The 24,998-nt window shown below is 34.0% G+C and overlaps 1 pseudogene; it reads left to right on the top strand.

The window, feature by feature from the left end:
- The first annotated feature begins 12,000 nt into the window (after positions 1 to 12,000).
- LOC118610997 lies at positions 12,001 to 12,119 on the top strand (annotated as a pseudogene).
- Positions 12,120 to 24,998: the final 12,879 nt, after the last annotated feature.

Here is a 24,998-nt window from a genome sequence, read left to right as displayed (position 1 = left end):
ATAAGAAGGTGGCAGTGTTGAGGGAAAGCATATACTACTGCAGGATAGCTTGCAAATAAGTGGTCAGAAATTTTAATTATCGTACCAAAGGTTGAGTGGCTAACAGGGCCCAGTAGTAGCTGTTAATACTCACTCAGGAGCTGTTCCTGGCCCATGATGTAGTAGTAGGAGTTATAAGGTGATGGATTGTGGTCATACATACAGAAAAGGACGCCAGCCTGTAGAAGAAGTAGATAAAGCATCAGTGTTCCAGCCAAATGAGATGCCATTTAGCAGGATTTCAGTTTTGTTTTATTTTGTTTGTTTATTTCCTGGAGAAGGTGAAATAGGAAGAAGGTATGCCTATTAGGATACTTGTCCCACATCAGGCTCTTTTGCTGGAGCTTTTATATGGAGTATCTTATTTAGTCTTTGTAATCAAAGTTTTTTGAGCCTTCCTCCAGATATACTAAGTTGAGTAGAGGAAAGTACCCTTTAAATATTATTTAGAAAATGAGAATTTCTTAAATCCATGAAGTTTATTCAGGCAGAATTGGCTTAAACCCTGGGTGTACTTGAGTCTGTAAGATATTCGCCTTCAGCACTGCAGCTGAGGGGAGTCAGTGTGGCAGGTGGGGCACTGGGCCCCTCCAATATCTGGGCAGGGTAAGGCTACAGGGGTCATGCTAGTCGCTGACTGCTTCATCACTTCAGCCAGATGGCGGGCTTCTTTATCTGAAGGAAATGTCATGAGACCTCGGGTAGGAGGTCTGAGGTCATCTTGGAAACTATTTTACTTTCAAAGTATAATTTTTGATACTAGGAAAAAAAATGAAACCCTTGATAGACTAGCAATGAGGATTAAATTACAATATATATTAGTAACTCATCACAAGATAGTACTTATTAGGTTATTCCTTATTAGACTCTTTCATTTGACCTTCTGTCCTCATAAGTCCAAGAATAGAAGTCCTCAATTGTAGATGCCCATCGGAATCACCTGCAATTTTTTAAAAAATGCCTATGACATAATTAGACCCCAATCCAATTCTGGCATAGGACCCTGTCATCTATATAATATTGAAAGATTACCATAAGAAATTTAATAGTAAGTCAGAGTTAAACACGCCTTACATAGAACAATACCAAGGGCTCAATAAATGAAGTGATTGTTGATTGATTATGTAGTAGTAGAATGAAGAGGCATGATGAGGAATTTTGCACACATGGGTAGCACATGACTAGAGAGAACTGTGCAGCACATTGTGTCTTGAATAATGAGTCTGAAGGAAGAATCTGATATTTTTTAAAACCTTTAACACTTATTATTAACACTGTTGTAGAGTAGCTGCCAGGATTTCAGAATGAAAGTTTTTTTTGTAGGCTTGGGAGCCAATAATCAATGGTGGAAATTAAGTGTTTTATAACAATAAGGGAAATGAATTTCAAAAGAATTAGTTTAGTTTAGTTTTTTTTTTTTTTTTTTTTAGATCCAGGAGCCGTTGCACTGATTTGCACAGTGTGTGCCATTCCTTATAACATTTTATGACCATGCTTCAAGAGAATAATCTAAAAGTGATATAAAACCATATCAGACTTAACATTGAAATCAAATACAACCTTGTTTTTCTTACATAAATATGATGGTACAATATTATTTCTTGCAAAGTCATAAATGGTCCACTCTACATAAAATGTAGAACATGATTTTGACATTATCTCATTAAGTTTACATAATCAAACGAAGCCTTGCTAGGGTTAGCTTGAGGAAGACGTGGTTCCAGGGTAGGAAATTTGGAGGTTTCTGGAACATCCTGTGATTGACTTCCTTAGTTCCATGCTCTGGCATTTTGACTAGGTACCTTAATAGCTGTGTCTTAATAAATGTTTGCCGATAGCGAGTTCAGTGGAAAGAAAGGATTCTGAAAGAGTAACAGCAAGCTGGCTAGCCGTGGAGATAAAGGAATCACCTGGGCCATGCAGCAGACTTACAAGATGTCAGCACTTGTGCTGCCGTTGCTGCTGGGCAGCTGCCTGGAGGGCCAAGAATGAACCCGGCAGGATCTGAGCCGGTACAAAGCTTTAGGCTCTGGGAAGTCACTTTCTCAATGTTATCCTATTTCAGTTCATCTACACAACATTGGTTTTAGTGTTCCCACTTTACTAGGGAGGAAATTAAACATTTCACCCTTTAACTTAAACAAAGCCACATTGCCAGGAAGACACACAGCCAGAATCTGGATCAGTCTTGTACAGCTCCAAAGCTCAGCACATTTCACGACCACAGTTTACTGAGTCCTGTTCAGAGAGTGTTTCAGAGAGATGCTACTGTGAATTTTAGATGAGGCTCCCGTTAGAGCAGCAGAGAGAGGATCTCACCAGGAAACTGGGCTTCTTGAGTTAATGCCATGCAAGTGCAAGGCAGCGTTGAATGAGAAAGAAGCAGCCCGCAGATACCTTAGCACTGTCCTCAGCATTTTACAATATACTGCTTACGGAAGAAAGTAGACCCATGGCCTGTTTTTACACAAATGTCAACCAAGAATGGTGTACTACAGATTTAAAAGTTAAAAAAAAAAAAAAGAGAGAGAGAGAGAGACTATGTGACAAAGAATGTATGTCTACAAATCCTAAAATATTTATTATCTGTACCTTTATAGAGAATGTTTACCAACCCCTGGACTGCCTAATCCCTCTGTGCTTTTCGATGAGACGAGAAAAGAACAATTTGCTGTAGAAAATCTAGTGAATTTGTGATTCTCAAGTCTAGGTGACAGCTGAAGTCATCTATTCTAAACAATGAGCTGATCCTCAGGTTGTATTTGATAGTTCATTCATTCATTTTTAATTCTCTTTATTTCAAAAGGATTGGTGGTTGCAAATATGTGCATATATAACACAAACATACATGAACAAAGGAGAAAATAAGGGAAAAACAATAAGGTAAAATTTGGAAGCCAAGAAAAATATCATGATATATTAGTAATTATACTTCCTGACCTGCCAAATTGGTGTAATAAGGTTTATTTCCAGGTTCTAGGAAATTAACCCATTCTTCTGGGTTCTGCTGTAATTATATTTTACATAATTAAAAGAAAACTATCCTCATTGACATTATCATGAAATACTGGTTTTTGTTTCTCCCTTTCAAATTTTCTAGTTGCATGTGACCAAGATTTGCTAAAATAGACCACATTTTGTTATATGAAATATGAAATGATCACTGAGACTATGAAGGAAATAAAGAAAAAATCTCAAAAATTATGGCATCAGCGGAATAAAAATGCATTTTTTTTTTTTTTGGAGAGGGATTTTACATGGGTTCTATTCCTCTTTTAAACATGTGAGCAGACGTAGAATAGAATTCATCGATTTTACTATCAAATTCTTACCTTGCAATAGAAAATTGTTCCAAATTAATTCTCTTAGTAAAGTTTGTAATAGTGAATTCAGTAATGCTAAAAATATTATGTAAAAACAAATGATAAAAACAGTATCTAAACCCATTGTGATTTTCAGTAAATCATATCCATCAATTAATTTCTTTTGAATGTAAGAGAACTGTAATTATTTTCCTCCCTATGGGTATTTTGCCAGTGTTTTATGGAAAAAAGAAAAAGTGCACTAAAATTTAAGAAAAAGACATAATAGGAAACTACAGACAAAAAAATAACAATCAAGTTACATTTAAGGATGAGATACATAATATGAATTACAACAAGTGAGAACAAAAGTTGACCACATATAGCTGTCACCACTGAGGTGAGGTGAAATCCAGTGTCGCCCCAGCGATGTGGGAGAGGAGGAGGTGGATTGCAGAGTACAGTGGGCAGTGGCGTGTGTGTTGTTCCCTGGTTCTTCCTTGACAATGCAGTAAAAATTACAGGTCGGTGAGGTTGGAAAAGTAAGATTTATTGAAAGTACATTTTAGAAGGAAACAGGCCACTCTAAGGAAGGCTGCAGCCCTGTGGAATTCAGGAGGTGAAGAGCTAAGTACACCCCAAAGGGAGGGGCCAGTTTCCAGCCAGTAAAGATGTAACAATGCAGAGATGAGAAGATCTGTTTATATTTGGGCTGTGATGGGAGGGACTTGAGGATCCATATGTGAGGTCACCTTGACTAACAGTTGGCTGCTGTATAATACTTTGCCTACCGCACATGTGCTTACCCCAAATTCAGTCTGTTATAATTAGATTCATGAATTTTCAGGAATAGTCATGAGATTATAATGACGATATAATGAAGCTGAAGTTATGGGCGGTACTTTCTGTGCATGCATTTGTAGCTGGTTTAGCCGGCAGCTTTTATGGCCTTTGTGCTCTAAGCTTTGGAATAATTTATAACACTAAAAAGGAGGTATTTCTTGGAGGTGCTTAAGGACAGTCTTCAAGGGAAGTTTCTATGGTTACAGAGCTGGGCCTTGGCTCCTGTCACTCATGCCTGACTAACTACCTAACATAGCTGTATTATAAAATGAAACAAGTTAGGAATAAACAAAGGAATATCATTATTCATGGTGAGTCACTGCCAAAGGAATGTTACTGTATTTGTGAATAGTTGTCAGTCAGGTGTCAACATCATGTATAGGCTTCGATGTGCTATTTGATAAGTAAGTGATATATCTCTACAAATAAGATACAGCAAAAGAAGTAACAAGACACTTCATGGAGAAAAGCAAATAATTGCTTTCAAACTTGAATGAAAACTAACGTTCACATGGATTAGTGGTTATTTGCGTTTTCAGCCTAGTGGCTGGAAAGACCCTGGTAATGAAATAACAAAGTCTATATGGGAAGAGTGTCTCAAAACTAATCTCATTCTGTTTCCTTAGCATTTTAGTCTCTTGGTCACCTTTGCCAATATCAAAAGTTGTGTACTTTAGGACTGGGATCCTTATAAATTTAAATCGTAGCAGGCATTCCATTTGATCTATGTCCTTTCGGACACTTGACTATTTTCATCCGTTTTATTGCTTATTTTTTTTAGAGAGATAATAATTTACCCTAAAGTCAGTTTATAGAAATAATGAAAAAATGCCCTCCAATCTTGTCATAGAAAAGTTAAAAAGTTGCACCTAATGATACAAAATGGTTATGAGGTTCACTTTCCTTATAAGTAGTCACTGTTCTGCCACAATAGGGATTTTTATTAATTCAGGTGAACAAAGGTTATCTTAAACTTTTCCCACCAGTTTTCTTTAGTGTCATAAAAGGAACCTATCACTTTGAAGAAAGCTAAGGCAGACATATCTTTTCCTCAAGATCATTCTATTTCTGTATCCGAAATATATAGCCAGTTTTTTATTAAAAAATGTAATCTGGTTATGCCCCTTTATATCCATCAAGAATTAATGATGGCAGGGTTATCAGTAAGGCAATAATGGGGTATGGGAGGGGGCAAGAGCTAAGAAAGTTTAATTTTTTTAAATCAGAGATTTAAATCTGAAAGATTCCCATGATCTACAGAAGCCACTCTTCACTTAGTCTGTTTTGATTACTACAGATTTTTAGTATTTCTGATACGAAATTAGAAAACAGAATGTAAAGCATGTCACTTTGGAAATGAAGCTCTGGGCTGTATTCAGAAGAAAATCTGTGCAATAATAATACTCTTGAGTTACTTTTTTAATGATGCTGTCAATATATAAAGTATAGTTTGTAGCTTACATTTAAATTTACTCTGCAGAGATTTCACCATCTTCTGTTAACATAATATATCTTGCGACCCCAGTTAATTATTTTTATTTGTTTGATGAACTCCAGCAAGGTGAGTTGGGCTTTGAAAAACACAGTCAAAAGAATTATTTATCCAGCTAAGAAAAATAATCAACACATCATATTTATTAAATTATTTGCTAAGGTCTAGCAAACATTTAGGAGAACTACTAAATGTCAGGAATTGGGCCAGGAGTTTTCACATATTTTGCCTAATTTTGTTTATAATACCTTTCAGGGAAAGATATTGTGTTAATTCCTGTGAAGAAACCCAAACTCAGAGAGATGACTTCATGTGGCATTGTCTGAATTCAATGACAAATCTTCATGTCCATTTTTTAAACAATAATCCACAATAAATTGAAAAATATATTACTGCATTTTCTGCAAGCCCCATGTCCTCAGAGGAAAGGTAAGTGATTAATTTCTCAGAGGGAGAAGAGAGCTTTTTTCTTGTTTGTCTTTGAAAGACAGAATAAGACAATAAGGAAAAATTTTGTTACATGACCTAATAAATATTTTATTGGAGAAAATCTTTTTAGGTTGCAGAGTGTGTATCAAGTCAAACAGCCAAACGAGGCTCCTGAGAGCAGGAGGCAAGGGAATCCAGTAAAATGTGACAAGGTAAAATGGTGTTGCTGGTTATATTACAAAATTAGCATCATTTGTAAAGCTGTGATCATTACCCTGACATGGCCAGACCAGGATGTCCTCACTCATGGGAAATAATTAGCAGTTGCAGATGAGACATTTGTATCTGGTTTACCCTAAGATGCACCAGAGGCTATGCAGAACTCCCAATGAAATCAGATAAAAAGTGATTCTCATTAAATAACCCTTGTGATATTATCTGATGATATATCACAGCAATTATACAGAAGTAATTAATTGAAGATGTAGCTACATACATGTCTCTAAGAATATAAGAAAGTAAGGATTTTCCAGAGCTACCGAATGATGTACAAATCACACATGTTAAGTTTCTGCAGGTATCCCAGTTCAAGGGTCTTCCCATTGCTTCCTGGGCATCAACCCTAGTCTGTTCAGCAGGGTCCTCCTACCTGAACTCTCTTTGCTGAAAAATGTTTGTAGCTCTAATGGATTTGTTCAATTCACTGCTGGAAAGAAACTGAAAAGCTGATGAAAACTGTATCATTTTCAATTTTTTAAATGGCTTTTAGATCCATGATAATAAATTTTGAATCCATAGTTCATAAGTTTTGGTTTAAGCGCATAATTCTTATTTTGTTTACTGTCTCAAGAGTCTTAGCATAAAATGCTACTTTCATCATTCTAGACCCTTAAGAAAAATTACCTGTCAGCTTGAATTAAAGGTAGTTTCCTTTTTTAAATATTTTAAGAAAAGCCTCTCGTTCAAAAGTACTAAACAAACCATAAACCTTTTGTTCACATATTTTTTAAAAAAATGTACACGGGAGGATAAAAAACAGGAAATGGAGAGTATATATTTCCACTTATTTATTACTCTACATATCGCTATATAAAGAATTTTACTTGTTATAAATAGTGCTATAGATAAAGATGATGGAAAATACTTATAAGAGGGTATACATATGGTGTGGTGAAATGTGCAATGCATAGGCGTTGGATGATTCTAGACTAATTTTTTGTTACTCTTTGGTTATGGGCCTCAAGACATGTCATTTAATCAGTGTCTTAATTTCCTCATAACGTGGTAATAATAATGACACTTTTACCCCATTATTTGCTAATTGAATGATACCCCATTTATTTCTAAAAAAGAGTATATGGGAATTTCAATGATACTAGTAAGTAGAAACTTCGATTATTTGCTAATCAGTACCAGTGCTAGTTAACATGACAATATTGAATAATAAGAAGGACTTTAACTTTAGTAGCTAATAAGCACAGTATAAGTTAATGGTATCTCTGATCTTGCTTTAAGGGAAGCGAGGGTGAGTTGAAGCTTATCTGCTCTATGCTGGCTGGCCTCACATAGGGTTCTGCGTTCTCCCCTGGAAAGCTTGCTTTTGGAGATACTTTAATCAAATCGAAGAATGTTCAAGGGTAGGCAATAAGCACATTTCTGGCTCACTATCTAGAAATTATGAATAGAGGAAAGCACTTGAAAGAGCTGAGAATGTTTTACTTGGAGAAAGAAAGGATTAAGAACTTGATTACTCTTTTTGATTATTTCAAGGACTCACAGATGTGGGAAGGTTTGGAATGTTTTGTGAAGATCTGGAGGATAGGACTAGGATGAAAGGGGGGAATTATGTGGAGAGAAAATTTAACTTATCACAAAATAATTTCAATAATTAAAGCAAATCTCAAAATGGATCTAGCTACTTCTTGAGAGAGTGGGTTCCTCAAACCTGTATGTGTTTAGTGGGAGGCTAGAGACACTTTGATGAACTTTTATAAAGGATTAGCCTAGTTACTTCTTGAAAAAGTCCCTTTATGCATTTATATATGAAATTTTATTTTTAATAGCAAAATTATATTAACATTCAGTAATTTATTCATAAGTGTCTGGATTTATTTCTAGAAAGCCACAGATGAAAATCTAATGCCTTTGCATCATTACAGTGTTCTAGATCATCACATTTCCCCAGATATACCTAAGAACCTTAAGGTACTAATCCTTAAAATATTTTTTGTATTATTGGTAAAATAATTTATTTTTTGATTTGCCATTTTTAATGAGGTGTTTAACAACGTTTCTCACCTTTGTTGTCATCCTAAAGAAAATTTTTAAAGACTAAATGTTGGAGGTCTCTTACAGATTTCTAGTCTGATAATTTATTTGATGTTTGTAACCTTTTTACCGAGAGTTCTTAATCCCTCTGCCTGTAACCAGTGCTTGCCTACTTTATACTTGAACATCTCAATAAGGCAAAACAGAAAAACTCAAAAAGAAAATAATAATAATAAGGAAACTAGTTTCTAACACTTCCCTGGCATTTTTGGATAGGTCTTAGTTTTAGCACGTCCTTCATTTTGAGCTGAATTTTCTCTTCTAGTTGCTTGGTCTAATTCTATTCATTGATACCACTTATAGCAAATATAACCTCTTTTTATATAAATGGCTCTTTGTACCTTTAAACATAGTGACCCTACTGCCTCACTACCTGTCACATCTGCTATTCCTGCTGAGTTTTCACCCATTTTTGCAACCTCCTTTTTAACAATCTGGCTTTACACACCCACTTTATGTTGCTCAGAACTGGACACAACCCTACCACAATTGTGGTCTGGCTTTTGAGAGCAGAACAGGGATGTATCCTCCCTTGTTCCATTGCCTGCAATTCTATTAATGCAGCCAAGCTTTAAATGAATTTTTGTAGCAGCCAGAACTTACAGTTTACTCATTCACTTTTGCATTCATCAAATATTTATTGAATATCTACTGAGTACAGGTCTCTGTTGTAGGCAAACAGACATTGAACAGTGAGATGATACATTCAAGTGCAGCACATTTAATAAAATCCCCTTATTCTTTTTCATAAGATCTCTTAAACCATAATTTCCACTTGGGAATTATGAAATGTTTTTTAACCACGTGTAGGACTTCACATTTTTCTGTATTAAATTTCCATCATGTGAGATTTTAATCTTTTTTAAATATCCACTCCAAAAATTTTGTATGTTATGTCAGCATTTGAGGAAACCTTCTGCCTGACTCCACTTCATTTCAGGTGCTGTTGTGTTAGGCATTCATCCATCAACCTTCCCTTGAGGAAAATCCTGAAACTACAGTTGAATCAGGAGTAGTAAATTCATTTGGCATGCTAATGAACACTCAGAGGTACTAACTGATGTTGCCCTATGGTAGTAATTCCTGTTCTAGCTACAAAATATAATAAAACTGGAAATAAAATAAATGAAAAATGTTGCCTTAAAAGGATAAGATAAAATTTTTAAAAATATATGAAAGGATTCAATTAACACTTATTTTAGCTAGAGAAACTTCTCTGTGCTTAAAATTGTATTAAATGTTGTCCTATGGCAATAATTAAAAACAGATATAGTCCCTATCCTCTTGAATTTTATAGTCCATGAGGAAGATAGACATGAATCAAATAATCTCAATAATTATGCAAACATATTATTTGAGAGGAAGTGGGAATTGTCTCAAAAATAATAACTGGAGTCTGGGTGAGGACATAGTTAAATGAGACTGACTTGATTGACTATTTACCGGATCTGGTCATTGGGGACATAAGGCTGTATTATCTTATTCTCTCTACTTGTACATATCTATAATACATGCTATAATAAAAATTGGTAAACATGAAAATATTTAACACTGACAAGTGAAAGAAGAGGTATCCAGTTTGATGACAGCTCATGATAGAGGGATTTGATATAGCCAGGGAGATCGCAAATGGCTTCTGACAGAAAGTGACATGTTAGAAGGATAAATGGGAGTCACACGACTTGGAGAATCAAGAGCAAAAGATTCAAAAGCCCTATTGTAGAAGAACCAATGCCAGGTCTGAGATGAAGAAAGCCAATTTAGTTGGAGGATTTGGGATGTCAGGGGAACAGAGTAGTAGATACAGTTGGAGTATGAGGCAAGGGCCAGATGAGGAATAATCTTTGTCTTTATAGCAATAGGAAGCCACTAAAGGACCTTATGAATGGAAGCAACAAAATCATATTTGCCTTTTAAAAGGCTACTCTGGCTGCTCTGTCTGCTCTTCGAAGACTGATTGCCTGGGGTACTAGCATGGTACAGGTTGCTAGATAGATGCTGCTCAGTTTCCCCAGAAAACGTCTTTGTTAAATGAATACCCTAAAGCTTTAACTTCTTTTAGTTTTGACAAATAGCCTGACCTGTTGATTTCACCACTTTCATATCCTACAATTCTATCTTTTCTTCAGCTCTTCTACTACCTTCCTAGTGCAAGTCTCTTTCATCTCCTGTCTGGAATAGAAAACAGCCTAAACTCTCCAGCTGCATCTACTACTCAGAAGCATTATTTTCCCAGAATACTTAGCCTGCAGCTCATCCTTTTAAAAATGTATATTCTATGAAGGGTTCTGGGTATAGAACATTCTGGCTATTGTATTTTAACTTGAATTGAGCTCCACGGTTCCTAAATGCAGGCGATAACATTATCAGATAAACTATAGAGCATCCATTAAATTTGAAATTCAGATAAACAATGAATACATTTTTAGCATAAATATACTTTGAAAATGGGATGTACTTATACTAAAATATAGACTATGTAGTATTTGGGATATATTGCTATTAAAAATTATGTTCTGTGTACTAGAAATATAACTAGCTATTCTGGGTTTTTGTTTTGTTTTGTTTTGTTTTGTTTTGTTTTGTTTTGGTATAAAACTAGCAATCCTGGGGAGTAGAAAGCAAGTAAATGTCTGCTAATCCACACCTTGAGTTTGACTGCACCATCTATTTCATTAATGATGTAAAAACAAAGACATAAACATATTTTAAAATATATAGTAAGTTAAAACGTAATATTACGCTTACTATATATACCATGATCACTATTTTGAATATAAAGAAATATACGGTTTTAATAAGTAGACAATCAATTTTCTACTTGCTCACATTAACAGAGATTGAGAAAATTATTTAAAGAATATTGGTTTGGAGGGAAGCCTGCCCAGAATCTCACATCTGTAGGTCCACCTCCCTTCAGTAAACACCTCACTTGGACCATGTCTTGTCCGGATTCCTTTCTTTGGTCTTTTTTCTCTCTATTATGGTGAGCAGAGACTTAAACAATCTATAATAAACAGATGACCTAACAGTAGTTCTCCAGGTGGAAACAGGTCTCTTTATGAAAATTCCAGGAAGAGTTCGCTGTAAACTTACATAAAACTAATATCTACTGCTCACCTCCTTCTTTCTTTTTCCTGATACTACTCCATTTATGTTTCTAAAATTATCTGGCAACTTATCACATTCAAAAGGGGATGGAAGTTGTGCACTAAAAAAAGCAATTCAAAGGATATTTGATGTTTCATTTAAATATAAAAAATATAAAATATTTATGAATAAAACATTTTGTTTAACTTGAACATAAAATTTTATGAATGTAGGATATTTTTTAAAAAATGTCACTTAAGTCTGTCAAAAATGAAACACAAGCATGTCAGTACAATTTGGTAATAATTCTGAGAGAGAAATTCTGTAATGTTTTCATACAAACAGTGCTCTAATTATTCTGATTTTATAAATAAATTACATAGACATTTCAACTACTTCATTATACATTATATTAAAACTGCTGAATATCAAGTTCTGCTTTGAAATTTTGCTCTATTAGAATATTATAAATATTTAGTATACAGGCATGTTACCCTGAACAAGCCTGATCCCATCTGGTCTTGGAAGCTAAGCAGGGTTGGGCCTGGTTAGTACTTGGATGGGAGACCACCTAGGAATACCAGGTGCTGTAGGTGTAAAAAGATAAAAAACTTAAAAAAAAAAGAGATTGTAAGCTGACAAGTTCCTTGCAATCTGTGAGGTCAACCAAGGGTTACCGTGCCTAATGTGTATGTATGTATGTGTATATATATATATATATATATATAGTAAATATTTAAAGTTATTAATGTAATATATTTATTGATGAAATATATTTTAAGTGAAAATGCATAATTTATTTTTAAATGTGAAGACACTATTAATTTTTTTTCACTGTTGTAAAAATCATTGTGAAAAACTCTGACCCACATTTTGGAATTTAATTTTTTTATGTATATCGAAGTGTCATTGTACCTTTAAGCACTATGGTTTTTGTATGTGACACCTAAAACCTTGGGGAAAATATAATTATACAAATGAAAATTAGTGGGTGAATCAAAATAATGTTTTTATTAATGCAGTATATTTAAGTTTATAAAATGTTGCCTTTACGGAATCCAAAAAAGGATTTCTTTTAGAACTGTTGTATGTATCGTATCTATCATGAATGTCAGAGATGAGGGACTGAAGATGGATGTATTGAAATGTGCAAATGACTATAATAAATAAGTGTAATGAAGATTCAGCAGAATTTCTGCTGAATAACTAAGTGGGCCATTAAGAAGCAAATACTTGGCAAACTGCAACTAGAAAATGAATTATGAGGAAAGTTTGAATATTAAAAACAAAACACTTTAAATCTTTAAACAAAGATCTGCATTCCTAATAGGTGGGCTCTTTTCACTTATAAAGAGTTACGGTTTTCCTGCAAGTTCTGGAAATGTTGGTGATAAGAAGTGAGAAATAATGAAAAATAAAATTGAAAAATGAAAGTGATACTAATGAGGATTACATTTGATACAGTATAATGCAGACTAGATGGAAGGGGCAATTTTCTATGTAGACTGGGCATGGCTGGACTCCCGATATCTCCAAATGAAATTTTGGCTGTTATTCCCTTAGAAGAGCCTAACTGAGCAGAACTTGGCCCTAGGTCAGTCAGCTGAAAGCCAGTTCACCCAATGTGACCAGTTCATTTGTTTCTTTTAAATACATATATTAGTGTCAGTTGACCAGTTTTCTGTTTGTCTTCATAAAATCTTTTTAAGTAATATTTAATATCCTCCTCACTCCTGGCTGTGAGGAGATTGAAGGGCAGAGAAATATATTTGTAGATATAGAGAATTTTTACCAATGTCATCTTCATGAATGTATTAAATATGTTTTATTCTTTGTTAATATAGTCATCATGTTTCTAAATCTAAAAAAAATTCAGACTAACTAGAATTTATCTTTTGGAAAATAGATTGTTATGAAAATATTTTAGGAACTAATATGTTCATAAACATTAATTGATAACTATCATGAATGTTTTAGAATATCAAAAATTTCATATGGTTCATTCTAATTTTATTTTTATGTCCCTCAAATCCTGCCCATTATCTCCATCTCTCTAAACCACAGTTCCCCCTCTTCTTTCCCTTCAGTCTTCTGTTTCTTAAAAGGTTGTCATGAAGATAAAATGAGAAGATATAATTAGAATTCTATATATGGATATAGAACTATATTGACATATTATAATTATGTACATTAGAATTATAATTAGAACAACAGGTGAATTTTGTGAATTACATATTGACCAACTTCAGTGGAATTCCATACTGGTTGAAGGAAGCTTTCTTATGTTGTCTAAAGGATATATAAAGAATTTTGGAACCAGGCTTGTAATAATAGAATAAATTAAATTACATAACTATTAGCTTGGAACTAGCATTTTATAACCCTTTTTGGGTCATTCATATATTGGCTAGATATTCATCAGGATTCGTGATTTAAATGTGAGATTTAGATTTTTTTATTACTATTATGCTTGTAATCTTGCAATAGAATTGCAAATTCACTCTGCATTGAAAAAAAAATTTTATACATTAAAGTCTTCCATAGCATTTGCGTACATGTATATGACCAATATTTCCTTAGTGTGATTGGATAAAGCAAGCTACGAGTGGTGAAAATGCATATTAAGGTAAAGAATGTATAGTAAGGTTCATATTTGTGTATATAATTTATATGTTTACCAATAATGTTATTCAGTAAGCAAATACTGAACTTTGAAGAAGGAAAATGTGGCCTTTTTTTATAGATTATTTTCTTTGAGAGATTTAAGAAAATGTACATTTTCATTTGAAAGGCAAGAGTTCTCATTAATCATTTTACTAAAAACTAATTACCTCAAAACTGATAGGACATTAGTCTAAATGAATGAATACACTGAATTATAAAAATATTTAAGGAAAGACAGTATTATCCATTTTAAATTCATATAATTACTCAGATTTAAGTATTAAAAGTTTTATTAAATATCCTTATTTATTACTAGATAGAAGTGATTCATGAAGTAGTATATTTAACCATTAACCTATACAACCAGGCTTCAATTTCCACTGCAGGTAAATTTTTGAATTTACAATACCCACAATATCCCATTGGCACTTGTTTTGTAAGGAAGGGAATTTATTTCCTATTTCTATACTAATTTTTTAGTTACTCTTTTTGACAAGGGTGGTAAGTGTAAACCTTAGTTCATTCCCTTTGTAAATTTACCACAAATATCAAACATCTAAAATTAGAAAGAAATGATCAATATTTATAGTGTTATAAACATTCTTCTTAGTCATTAATGTGTCATCTATATAATGTCCCCAAATTTATTCTGGAGAATAATAACCTATTAAAAAATGGAGTATGGCAAATGGAATTTATTAATATTCAGAAAGGTTATCTTTAATTAAACAGGATATAAATATGATTTATTCAAAGCAATATATGTTGGCATGAAAAAGGTTTTCTGCCAAAACGTATTCTTGCAGCCACGTGAATATTTGAAACAGTCATTGCTGCTAGGGAAATAAACCATCGGGTTGAGCTTAAAATTGATTTTTTCAATATCTACCGGTCCTCTAATTTATTCAAGCCACCCTTCAAAAAAAAAAAATACCCAAATACAGTGTATTGGCATCTGTACCACTTACATGGAGAAATCCCCTGGTGTCTTCTCTAATATTTTTTGATTTCTGGATAACATGGAGTAGAGATTACATTTCATCTAGATCAGCCAGTATTTACCTCCTTCTCTTAGATGTCACTTTGAGCACTTGCCTCTAGCTTTTATTTCTCATTGACCAGCATCATCTCATGCAGGACATCCCTCTTTCAAGGACTGTGAGGAGTAGAAGATTTTACTTTACTTGCAAGCTAACAAGGTAATAGCGCAGTTTCAAGAATGCCAGTAGAAAACATGAGACTCTTGGGTCAGAGACAAATGATAGTTTATTATTCACAGTAATATCACTGACCAGAGTATTACCATTTCTTTTGCCCTTGCCCTAAACTCTAGTTACTATCATAATGACACGATGAATGAGGTGCATTCCAGGAGAGGAAGAAACCGCAATCTTTCTCAATGGGCATTAAGAAAACATGCACAGCATTGCTCCAGAGGGCAACATTATCTTTATTATACTAGACAGCAAATAAAACTTCTCAGTTGCTACAGAGGGAGACATTATTTCATATTCCAAGGCTGTGCATTATACAAATATCCTTGAAAAGTTATCTAGAACAAAAGTTTGCTAGTGCCTCTGTCCCCATGGATAATTGTACCCCTGTGAATGATTATTTTTCACAGTATAGTCCCCCAAAGTTGCCATGTTTGGCAGCCTTTTATTGAAGTTTGGTGATAAAAGAGGACCAGAAAACATTTTTAAAAATCAGTCTTTCCCATTGTTATTGGCAATTTTCTTTACCCAGCACAGGATATTTCTCATGTCATGTCCCTTAGAATATTCTTCTCCTTTTACTGTTTTTGCAGGGGCTACTTCTTGCAGGAGCTTGTTTTTTATCTGCTAAGCTCCTTGACTATTCTCCAAAATTCGAAATTTCTCCTCTGAATTATGTAGTTTTCTCTTTGTTTTAATGTCTTTTTCACACCATGGCTTGGACCATGATGGAGCAGTAGCACTAGCTTACCATACTCAAAGAGGTCCACTGAGGCATTTTCAAAAAAGAAAGAAAAGAACAACACCCCTCAAATTACTACTGAAATGACCTCAAAAGTGATGACCCCTCTTTTTATTGACAAATCCTTTTAGGCAACTCAGAACAAAGGATTCTCCTAAACATTAGCCCTCAGGGAGTGCTATAGACTTTTCCATGTATTTTTTTTTTCATTCTCCTGATTGAAAGAAAAAAAAAATTTACACTATAAACCATTGGTATAAAGTGGACCTCTGATGTAAAATGTGTAACCTAGGAGCTAGAGATGAGCTATCTTATGAATAATGTGAATCATATAGTTAATTTAGGTCCTTATGTGCTGCCCACTTGGGAAGTCATTCTCTTTAACTATGTGGGTTCAAGAAATATTGGATTTTTTTCTTTGACAAACAATTTAGATAGAATTTATTTGGAAAAAATCCCTCGGTTTTTTCCAAAATATAAATTAGTAAAGTTACGTTTCCCAAATCCTAAGGCATTTATATTCAAATAAATAGATTGATTAAAAAAATAAGTGATTTTCAATATGCGTATCATATAAGTGACACAGTTGAAATTAAGATTAAGGAACTCTGGCTTCTGATTCACTTTTCTCATCTTCAGAAAAAGTGTGTTCCTTCCAAAGGCAGACAAGAAAATATAAAATTATGAAGGAGATTTTTTTATAACAGCAAAGAAAGTGGAGGAATAAGGGGAAGTGTAACTAAGTTGCAAACTAAATTTAAAACAAACACAGTCAAAATTAAATTTAAAAAGCTCAGGATAAGTGTCTTTTAACTTCACAAACAGGTTATGTGATCCAAATCAGTTAACTGATGGGTAAAAAAAATCCTCTGCATTTACACATGCTCCCAAGCCTAGCAAACTGTTCATTCATTATCCACTTAATCCCTAGGCTATCATTTCTTAACAGCATTTAGATTGCCATTTAGACTATCATTTCTTAGCATTCAAATGTAAATAGTCAGGAATATGTAAACAATAAATTGAGAATAATAAATTCACTAGTCATGAATTGAGATTAATTAAATTACTTAGTTTTGCTTGTGTCATCTTGACAAAACCACAGGGAGTAACGCAGATAAAAAACATCAAGAGGATAGCTATGATTTGAAACAGATAATAAATATGATCATTTGTTACCAAAGAAAGTTGTCTGCAGCAGTTAAGAACTTCAGTGTCTCTTGAGTCATGAGCTGCTACAATATATCATCTCTCGGTTTTAGTGGGGAGAGAAAAGTATAGTCTCCTCATGTGAGCAGTCTTAAGTGGGATGGCATAGTAAATGCCTTGCACAGTTCCTGATATTTAGTAAGAAGAATTGGGGTTCATTACCATTGCTTATATAATTTTAAATAGTTAACTATGTAAGGCTTTGTATTAGAACTATGGAAAATGTAAAGGAAAAATTATTATTGTCTCTATAAACCTTGTATAACTTTTCCAGGCTATTTTTAGCCATTTTAATGAACAGTTTTTCTAAATTGGCTGTACTATGTGTTTGGTGCTAATTAATGGAAGATCTCTACTCAATTAGTATTTTTTAATTACTTTGCAACAGCTATAGGTGACATTTAGATTTTGGTTTGTATATACTTAAGAAATTTTTATGTAAGAAATCCTGAAACATTTGGAACAGAAAAATCGAATGTTAATTTCCCGGGAATGTTGTGAGTTTTAGAAGGCAGTGTGTAAAGTGCTGCCAGCTGGACGAAGTGTGTGACTTGAAATAAGCATCTCCTTTCATAGTGTACCTGACTTTTTTTTTTCTTGTTCCCATCTAACTTTGCTACTTGAATTTCTTTGCATACCCTTATCCTGTCCTACTCAAACATTTATCACCCAACCTGATTCCCTTTTGCTTCTTTCACTGGTCTGGATCCAGCTGTCCACTGCATTCACTTGACTTTCAGTAGTCGCAAGTGGTGTTTATTTGCTTGACTTTTTTTGAAATTCAGATTCGCTCCATATACATATTTAGTGAATCTTGGACATTGAAATTTGTTTCCATCCACCAACTTTCATACAGTCTTTCCATAGAACTCTCTATACGGTATTTAATAAAATCGTTGATTTGATTTCATGAGTTTTCAAGTTCTTGATTCTTGCCTTTTTTCTGCTGCTACTTTTGGAGTTTGATAGCTGCATTTATTTGTGTTATTGATATATTTCCATAGTGAGAAGACAGAACAGGATATCTAATCCTGATCAGTATATGTTCACTGATATCACATTTAATCTCTTCCTTGATGATCATTTATTCTGTACCTGAATTTGGGTAGTGAAAATGTGGTAAATGGAGTACAAAAGAGCTAATTTCTGTGCACAAGAAAATATCATCCTCTCTGGGGAATTAAAAAGTCAGTCCATCAAATACGTAGGTGTTTTACTTATATATCATACATCCATAGAGTTACCAATGTGTTAATGCTTTACAGTCAAGCTGAAAAATGACCTTTTTATTAGCCACGTAGAAGTATTAAGCTAGCAGATATTTCATTTGATGTGGTGATTTTCCACACCAAATTTTATTAAAAATATGTGTGTGATTTTCAAGCCTGACCATAAGCAATTATAAAGGCTTTGCCTGAGAACCTCACAAGACGATTGCCCTCCACACACCATATTTGGTGCACAGTCACTGCAGTCTTTAAAGGGAGTTGCAGTCAAGGACTCAGGCCCTGCTGGCTGGTCATGCTCTTTCATATTTCCATTACTAGCTCAAGTGCCTTTGTTTCTAGGTTTCAGTATCCGAGACTTTGGGCAGTGATCCTCTTTAAGCACCTGCTGAGATCTCCTTATGGGACATGGGGAACCTTAAAGACCCTTTCTGCATTCTAACTCAGGTCCCAGCACTTTCCCACTCTTAGCCTTTTCTTGATCCCCCAGTCCATAAAATGGCCTAAGATTTCTGTGCAGCGCTCCCTCCATGGAGAGGTGACCCCCCGCATCTGCACTGATCCCCTGACCCTTGACCAGTGTGCCTCTTCTATGAGGAAAATGGAACAGGCTGAATCAGTGTTTCTTCAGATTTTAGACTCTTGCTTACTCACCTCAATAAGTTATTAAAGGTTTAGCTCTTTCACTTATGGTTTGTTGCTTTTATTGGTTACTCCTACATCTGATTGCTCAGCTCTCTCTGTCACAGCCCAGCTGAGCTCCTAATGGACACACATATAGACAATAGAAATAACTCAAGATGTACATAAAAATGTACATTTTAAATTTATCTATTTTTCTAAGTGATGTAGTTTTCATAATTAGTTTTGTATTTAAAAAAAAATTAGGCCTAGGTAAAATAGCTTATACTTTGTTCATATTCTTTTGTAAGCCAATTATATTTCCTAAAAGTAATTTATAATAACTTTTATTTACATTAACATGAAAAGAAGTTAGAAAAAGGAGATATCCTTTGTTCAATAAGCTAATCTGGTGATGTCAGAATAGAACAAATTAGAATTCACTGTTGATAATTTGCATTCTTAGATTGCTAGTAGAAATGTTAGTCTCATAGTAAAAAAAAAATTATGTGTACAAAAGGTTAGTTTCACAAATTTCACTAAAGTTTAATAGAATCTTAACAAACTATATGCCTTAATGTCTTAGCATGTTTAGAAATTCATATTATATTATAATTTGAAGGCCAATTCTTATAGGGGTCCCAAACTGATTAAACAAGTTTTCACACATTTTCCTACTAAACATTTAAGATATAACGTGGAAGAACAAACACAGTTGTTAAATATAAATTCTTACTATACAGACTGTGTAAAATATTAGCATATATTTAAAACTTGATGTTTTCAATCATTTTAGTGTTGTTAGACATTCACCTAGAATCCCAATGCTTATAAACTTGTAACTTTGATTTAATGGAGGCAGGAACTAACACGGAGATAATTGACTGTTCCTTGAGTTTTAGACTTTTTCTTTTCTCCATGGTCTTGAAAATAAATGGAAGAAAAATTTCATATTTTCTGTCCATTTGAAAGAACACCAAATCCCTAAAAGGTAAATATCTGCTCAGAAGTAGCAATATATGTATGAATATGTATCCTATATTTAAATTAATGACCTATTTATTAAGAATTGAGCTATTAAAGGGAGAAGTGTAACAGTTTAACATATCCTTAATACTTATCATGTATGAGGCTATCCACATGGAAGCTGACTCTACTTTCCATGGCTGCCTTAATTCTGCTCTTACTGTCCCCCCACCCTTTACCCATACAGCTAATTAGTTGATCTCTTAATACAAACCTGAATCTGTTATTTATGTCAAGCTGGAAATCTTTTAAAGCCTTAGCCCCAAGTTGTTTAGCAGAGCAAACTAATCCTGGCCTACCCCCTTGCCACAGCTCACTAGCAGCCTCACTATTCATGAGGTAGTAAGGAGACACCATCAGGAATATGTCACATTTTTAACCCTTGCACTTTCTGTCTTCACCTCTTGGAACATCTTTGTTTTTTTTTTTTCATCTGGCTGAATTCAGTTTAGGCTTAATCTCCAGGAGACCTTTCCTGAAACTCAACTGGACTAAACTCTCCTGCTTTAGTCTTGCACAGGACTCTGAGCATTTCTCTAGTTGGCTGAGCAACAGAGTTATTGATAGTCTTGGCCTCAGGCAGGTCTGGCTTTGATCCTAAAATCTACCCTTTATGATCTAAGCAACCTTAACCTCTCTAAGCATCGCATTCCTCATTTGTTAACTGGAAATACTTACAATAATAATAGTACTTACTACATAGAGGATAGAATGAGTTAATGCTTGTAAAGCACCTTTGCATAGTGCCTTTCACGTCTTAAGCATGTAATAAATCTTAATCATCATCATCATCATTGTTATTATTATTACAGTATTTTCTGCATTGTTTTGACATTATCTCTCCTATGTCTGTTCCCAGTATATTGCCTTTTCCTAAAGGCAAAAATTCTCTCTTGCTCATCACTGATCCCCCAGGCTATACACTAGTTCTGATTCATATTAGGAAGTAAGTAAACAATACAAGTTTACCAGATTTATCATTTTAAAATAATAGGAAAATATTATTCATGTATTATTAAATTAACATACCTGTTCATTCTAGTTTAGAATGGCAAAGTATTGAAATCTCTCCTCTTAGGAAAGACAGGAGGGCAGTTTCTTCTGTTTTCCAGAGTAATTTTTGATGAGTAGTCTTGGGCTTCTGTCAGCCACCTGCAAATCTGGAAGAGAAGTAGGATATGATGCTTTTACCCATCAATTATATGCCTTCAATCAACTTTTGAACATTTAATTCTAAACAAAAGGCAAAATAAATGATTTTAAAAATATTCTCACATTCATGTACCTCAAGGTTTATGCATTTTTCATTTATCCTAAATCAACTTTGCTCATAGAGTAAATCAATTTTCTTGGATATGACTTTTGCATCTTCTCTTTAATAATATCATGTTTTTGTAGCTAAGATGAAACTGGTGTGGTGTTAGTAAGACTTGTCAGTTCTATATACATAAATCCAGGGTTCAGATTTAAAACCTGAGTTAAGTATACTAGATATGGATAAAGATTTACAATAAAATTCCATTATCGTGGACTCTAGGAGAATAAAATATTATTGGATATTTTTAATGATACTTCTACTTTTCATGCCATTTTTGCACTACTTAATATTACCTTTGTCTTCCATCTTCTTTGGAATGAGCATTCAGCATATAATACTGGAGTGCCCAACTTTATGATGCATACCTACAGCATTTCATTTTTTGTAAAGCGATGAGTGATTAATTTTAAAGCATTTGCCATTCTTCCCTAATGTAATATTGAATGCATAGGTTTATTATGTTAAAGTTATTAGAAGAGATACTTATCAGAAAAATAGAGAAATTTATCATTCTGTTATCCCTATTCTAGCCTTTCTCTATCTTTGCTCATGCACATGTCTTGACATTTCATTTTAGTCCCATGGGTAAATTCCTCTCTGTCCTTTCCTCTGCTCAAGACTTTCAGTGAGTTTAAAAAGAGCCATGGCCACAGAGGAAGTACTCTTTTAGAGAATTTTACCATACCAAATAATTTGAGCGAATGTTACATATTTTAAAAGAGTATGCAACATGGCAGGACATAAGAACGAGTGGAAATGAAAAAGAGTATCCCACGAGATTCTCAGTGAGATGGCGAGACAAAATGAGGCATTTGTTCCTTATCTAAATAATCTATTGTTCTTCTGTGCTATTAAAGTTAATCAGGAAATGTTACAGCATTACCTTTAGAGTTAGGCTGCTGTGACTTCCATACCCTCCTGGTCATGGAGTATCACCTTGGCAAGTTAATCCAGACATTTTATCATCTACCTACTCATGAGCTGGTTGTGAGTAATGTTACAGATATTGTGACTCTGAGGAATCCTTAAACGTTAGATGTAAATTTTAAGATTTTTGGGAAAGATCTTATTTTAACTCATGTTATCTCATTTATGTGAATTCGGGGATTCAGGTAACAGTCACTTTCAATTAATTACTTACACAAAATATTTTTCTAAACCGAGGGCAACAAACCAGCAGTATATTTGGTTATATCGAAACTCATCCAGTTCCCATGTATAGGAATAATTTGAGCAAGCCAGGCAGATCTATTCACTTAAAAGTCACTGGGAAACACACATTTTATTGAAACTCCTAAGAGCCTAATTAAAAAAATAATTTGAATAATTTTTTTCATTAATAGCTATCTAATGATTAATGTGTTAGGGCAATATATATAATCTGTACTGCTTATACTAAAATCTTTTTTAAAATCTACACTTCAAAATGTCCACTTTATTGTAGATTGACATTTTATTGACAAAATCATTAACAAAAAACTGAAGGTGTGAATTGCATTTAAAAACTATCAACAAGTTCTGGATTCAATCCTGTGTCTCTGTTTCAAGCAAAATTCCTTTCTATATTTGTAAAAAGTGCAACAGTTGGTTTCTTCATCTGCCACTGAACTAGAACAAACTTCTAATGAGTGTTCAGGTTGTTAAATCGTTTTTAAAACTATGATAATTATCTCTAGATCTTATTTTGTATTTTTTTCTGCAAGTGATTTTTATACAAATATGCTTTCAGTATTTACTTTGATGGAAACTAAAATGCTGTCACAGTGTTCCCAAGATACTGTCAATGTGACTGTATAGTAAATAACATAATGTCAATGTATGACTAAGGAACTGACATGATGTCAAGAATGCACTCAGTGTGGTCGTATCATAAATTCAATGAAAAATGCATATTTATGGAGACCTGCTTAGGATGTGAAAGGAGGCTAATCCAGATGTTATATTACTGAGAGAAAAGAAATCAAGACAGAGTATCTTTGTTAAAAATGTAAATTCTACTGAGTAAAGGAAATTTCAAATCACAACAGTCAAGGTGCCTTCGGAATAAAATGCTACTAAATTATATTGACCACTCTGAAGACTAACCATACTTTGACTGCCAAAGCCTGATGTACTGGGCCCTAAGAGGGTCGGTGGATAGGAATTTCAGCCTCTTTTATCCTTGAGTTACTGATAGTGCTAGGTAATTTAGACCTTTAGGGAGGAAACAATGTACTTAGGCTATTGTAATTCCAATGCTTGCCCTCTGTGAAGATTCTCTTCCTTATACTATTTTCTGTTTCAGAATGAGAAAAATGGAATTGACATCTTGGAACTACAAAGTCCTATTTTAGGTGAATAAGAGAGAGGTGTACCTACATGTACATAACTTCTGCTTCACTTTCTTTCAGTAGAAAATGAGTCATTTAAGCATTCAAAATACTAGTGCTACTTAGCAGAATACAAACGAAACTGTGTCTGCTGTATCTTTTCTTCTTAACTGCATCCTATCTTAAATTTTTCTTAAGCCGTGACTGTTAGAATTCTTTTCCTTCTTCCCCAGTCCCATTTTATCTCAATTTCTCAATTATGTGAGTGACTTTGTATTGTTCTGATTTCTGCACCCCCCTTTTTTTCATATTAAGAGAATAGAAGAAAATGAGTTATTTCTAAATGGAATCATCATATGTTTATTTATTAAACAACTATTTTTAGTGCCTAGACATTATTTATACAAGTATGAATGGGTCCAAATTCTGTCCTTAACGAATGTCCTCAATTGTCTGGTAAGAGATTCAGGAATGTAAACTATAAGTTACAAGGTGGTATGTACTATAGTAGACCTGGGTATTATGAGAGCAGAGATGGAGTAGATGCTAATGGGGCTCAGAGATTGTCTTCTTTTTTATCATTCATTAGTTAAAGTACTTTTAGTTGGAAAGAAAGAGATGTTTTACTCCAGATAGTTTGAGGAACTTCTGTGACATACAGGAACAATGCATCTATGTCTCTTAGAGCTGGGAGCTGGAGAACCATCATGCCTCTGGCTTATCTTTCTCTTCTCTGCATGAGACTACATGGTCTCTCATATCTCCACTTATCTCTCTCTCTGTCTACCCATTCCACCTGTTTTACTGATTTCTCCTCCTCTGAAAGGCTTTTTAAGGAATCGTTCCTTATTCTACATTTTTATAATTCAGCACCAACTTCTAGCACCTCCTATGTACACTCTTTGTATTTCTCATGTAAAATTCCTCGTGTACAGAGATAAAATGATTTAGATTTTAAAAAAAGACTTATTGACATATAAAATTACACATATTTTATGCCTACAATTTGATGAGTTTGGATATATGCAAACACCCATGAAACCATCACCAAAATCAAGGTAATAGATATATCCTTTACCTCCAAAAGTTTTCTGTTCTCTCTCTCTCTCTCTCTGTCTGTCTCTCTCTCTCTCTCTCTCTCTCTCT

The sequence above is a fragment of the Rousettus aegyptiacus genome, unplaced genomic scaffold, assembly GCF_014176215.1.
Source record: "Rousettus aegyptiacus isolate mRouAeg1 unplaced genomic scaffold, mRouAeg1.p scaffold_m13_p_13, whole genome shotgun sequence".
Lineage (NCBI taxonomy): Eukaryota > Metazoa > Chordata > Mammalia > Chiroptera > Pteropodidae > Rousettus > Rousettus aegyptiacus.
This window is presented reverse-complemented; position numbering and strand designations above follow the sequence as displayed.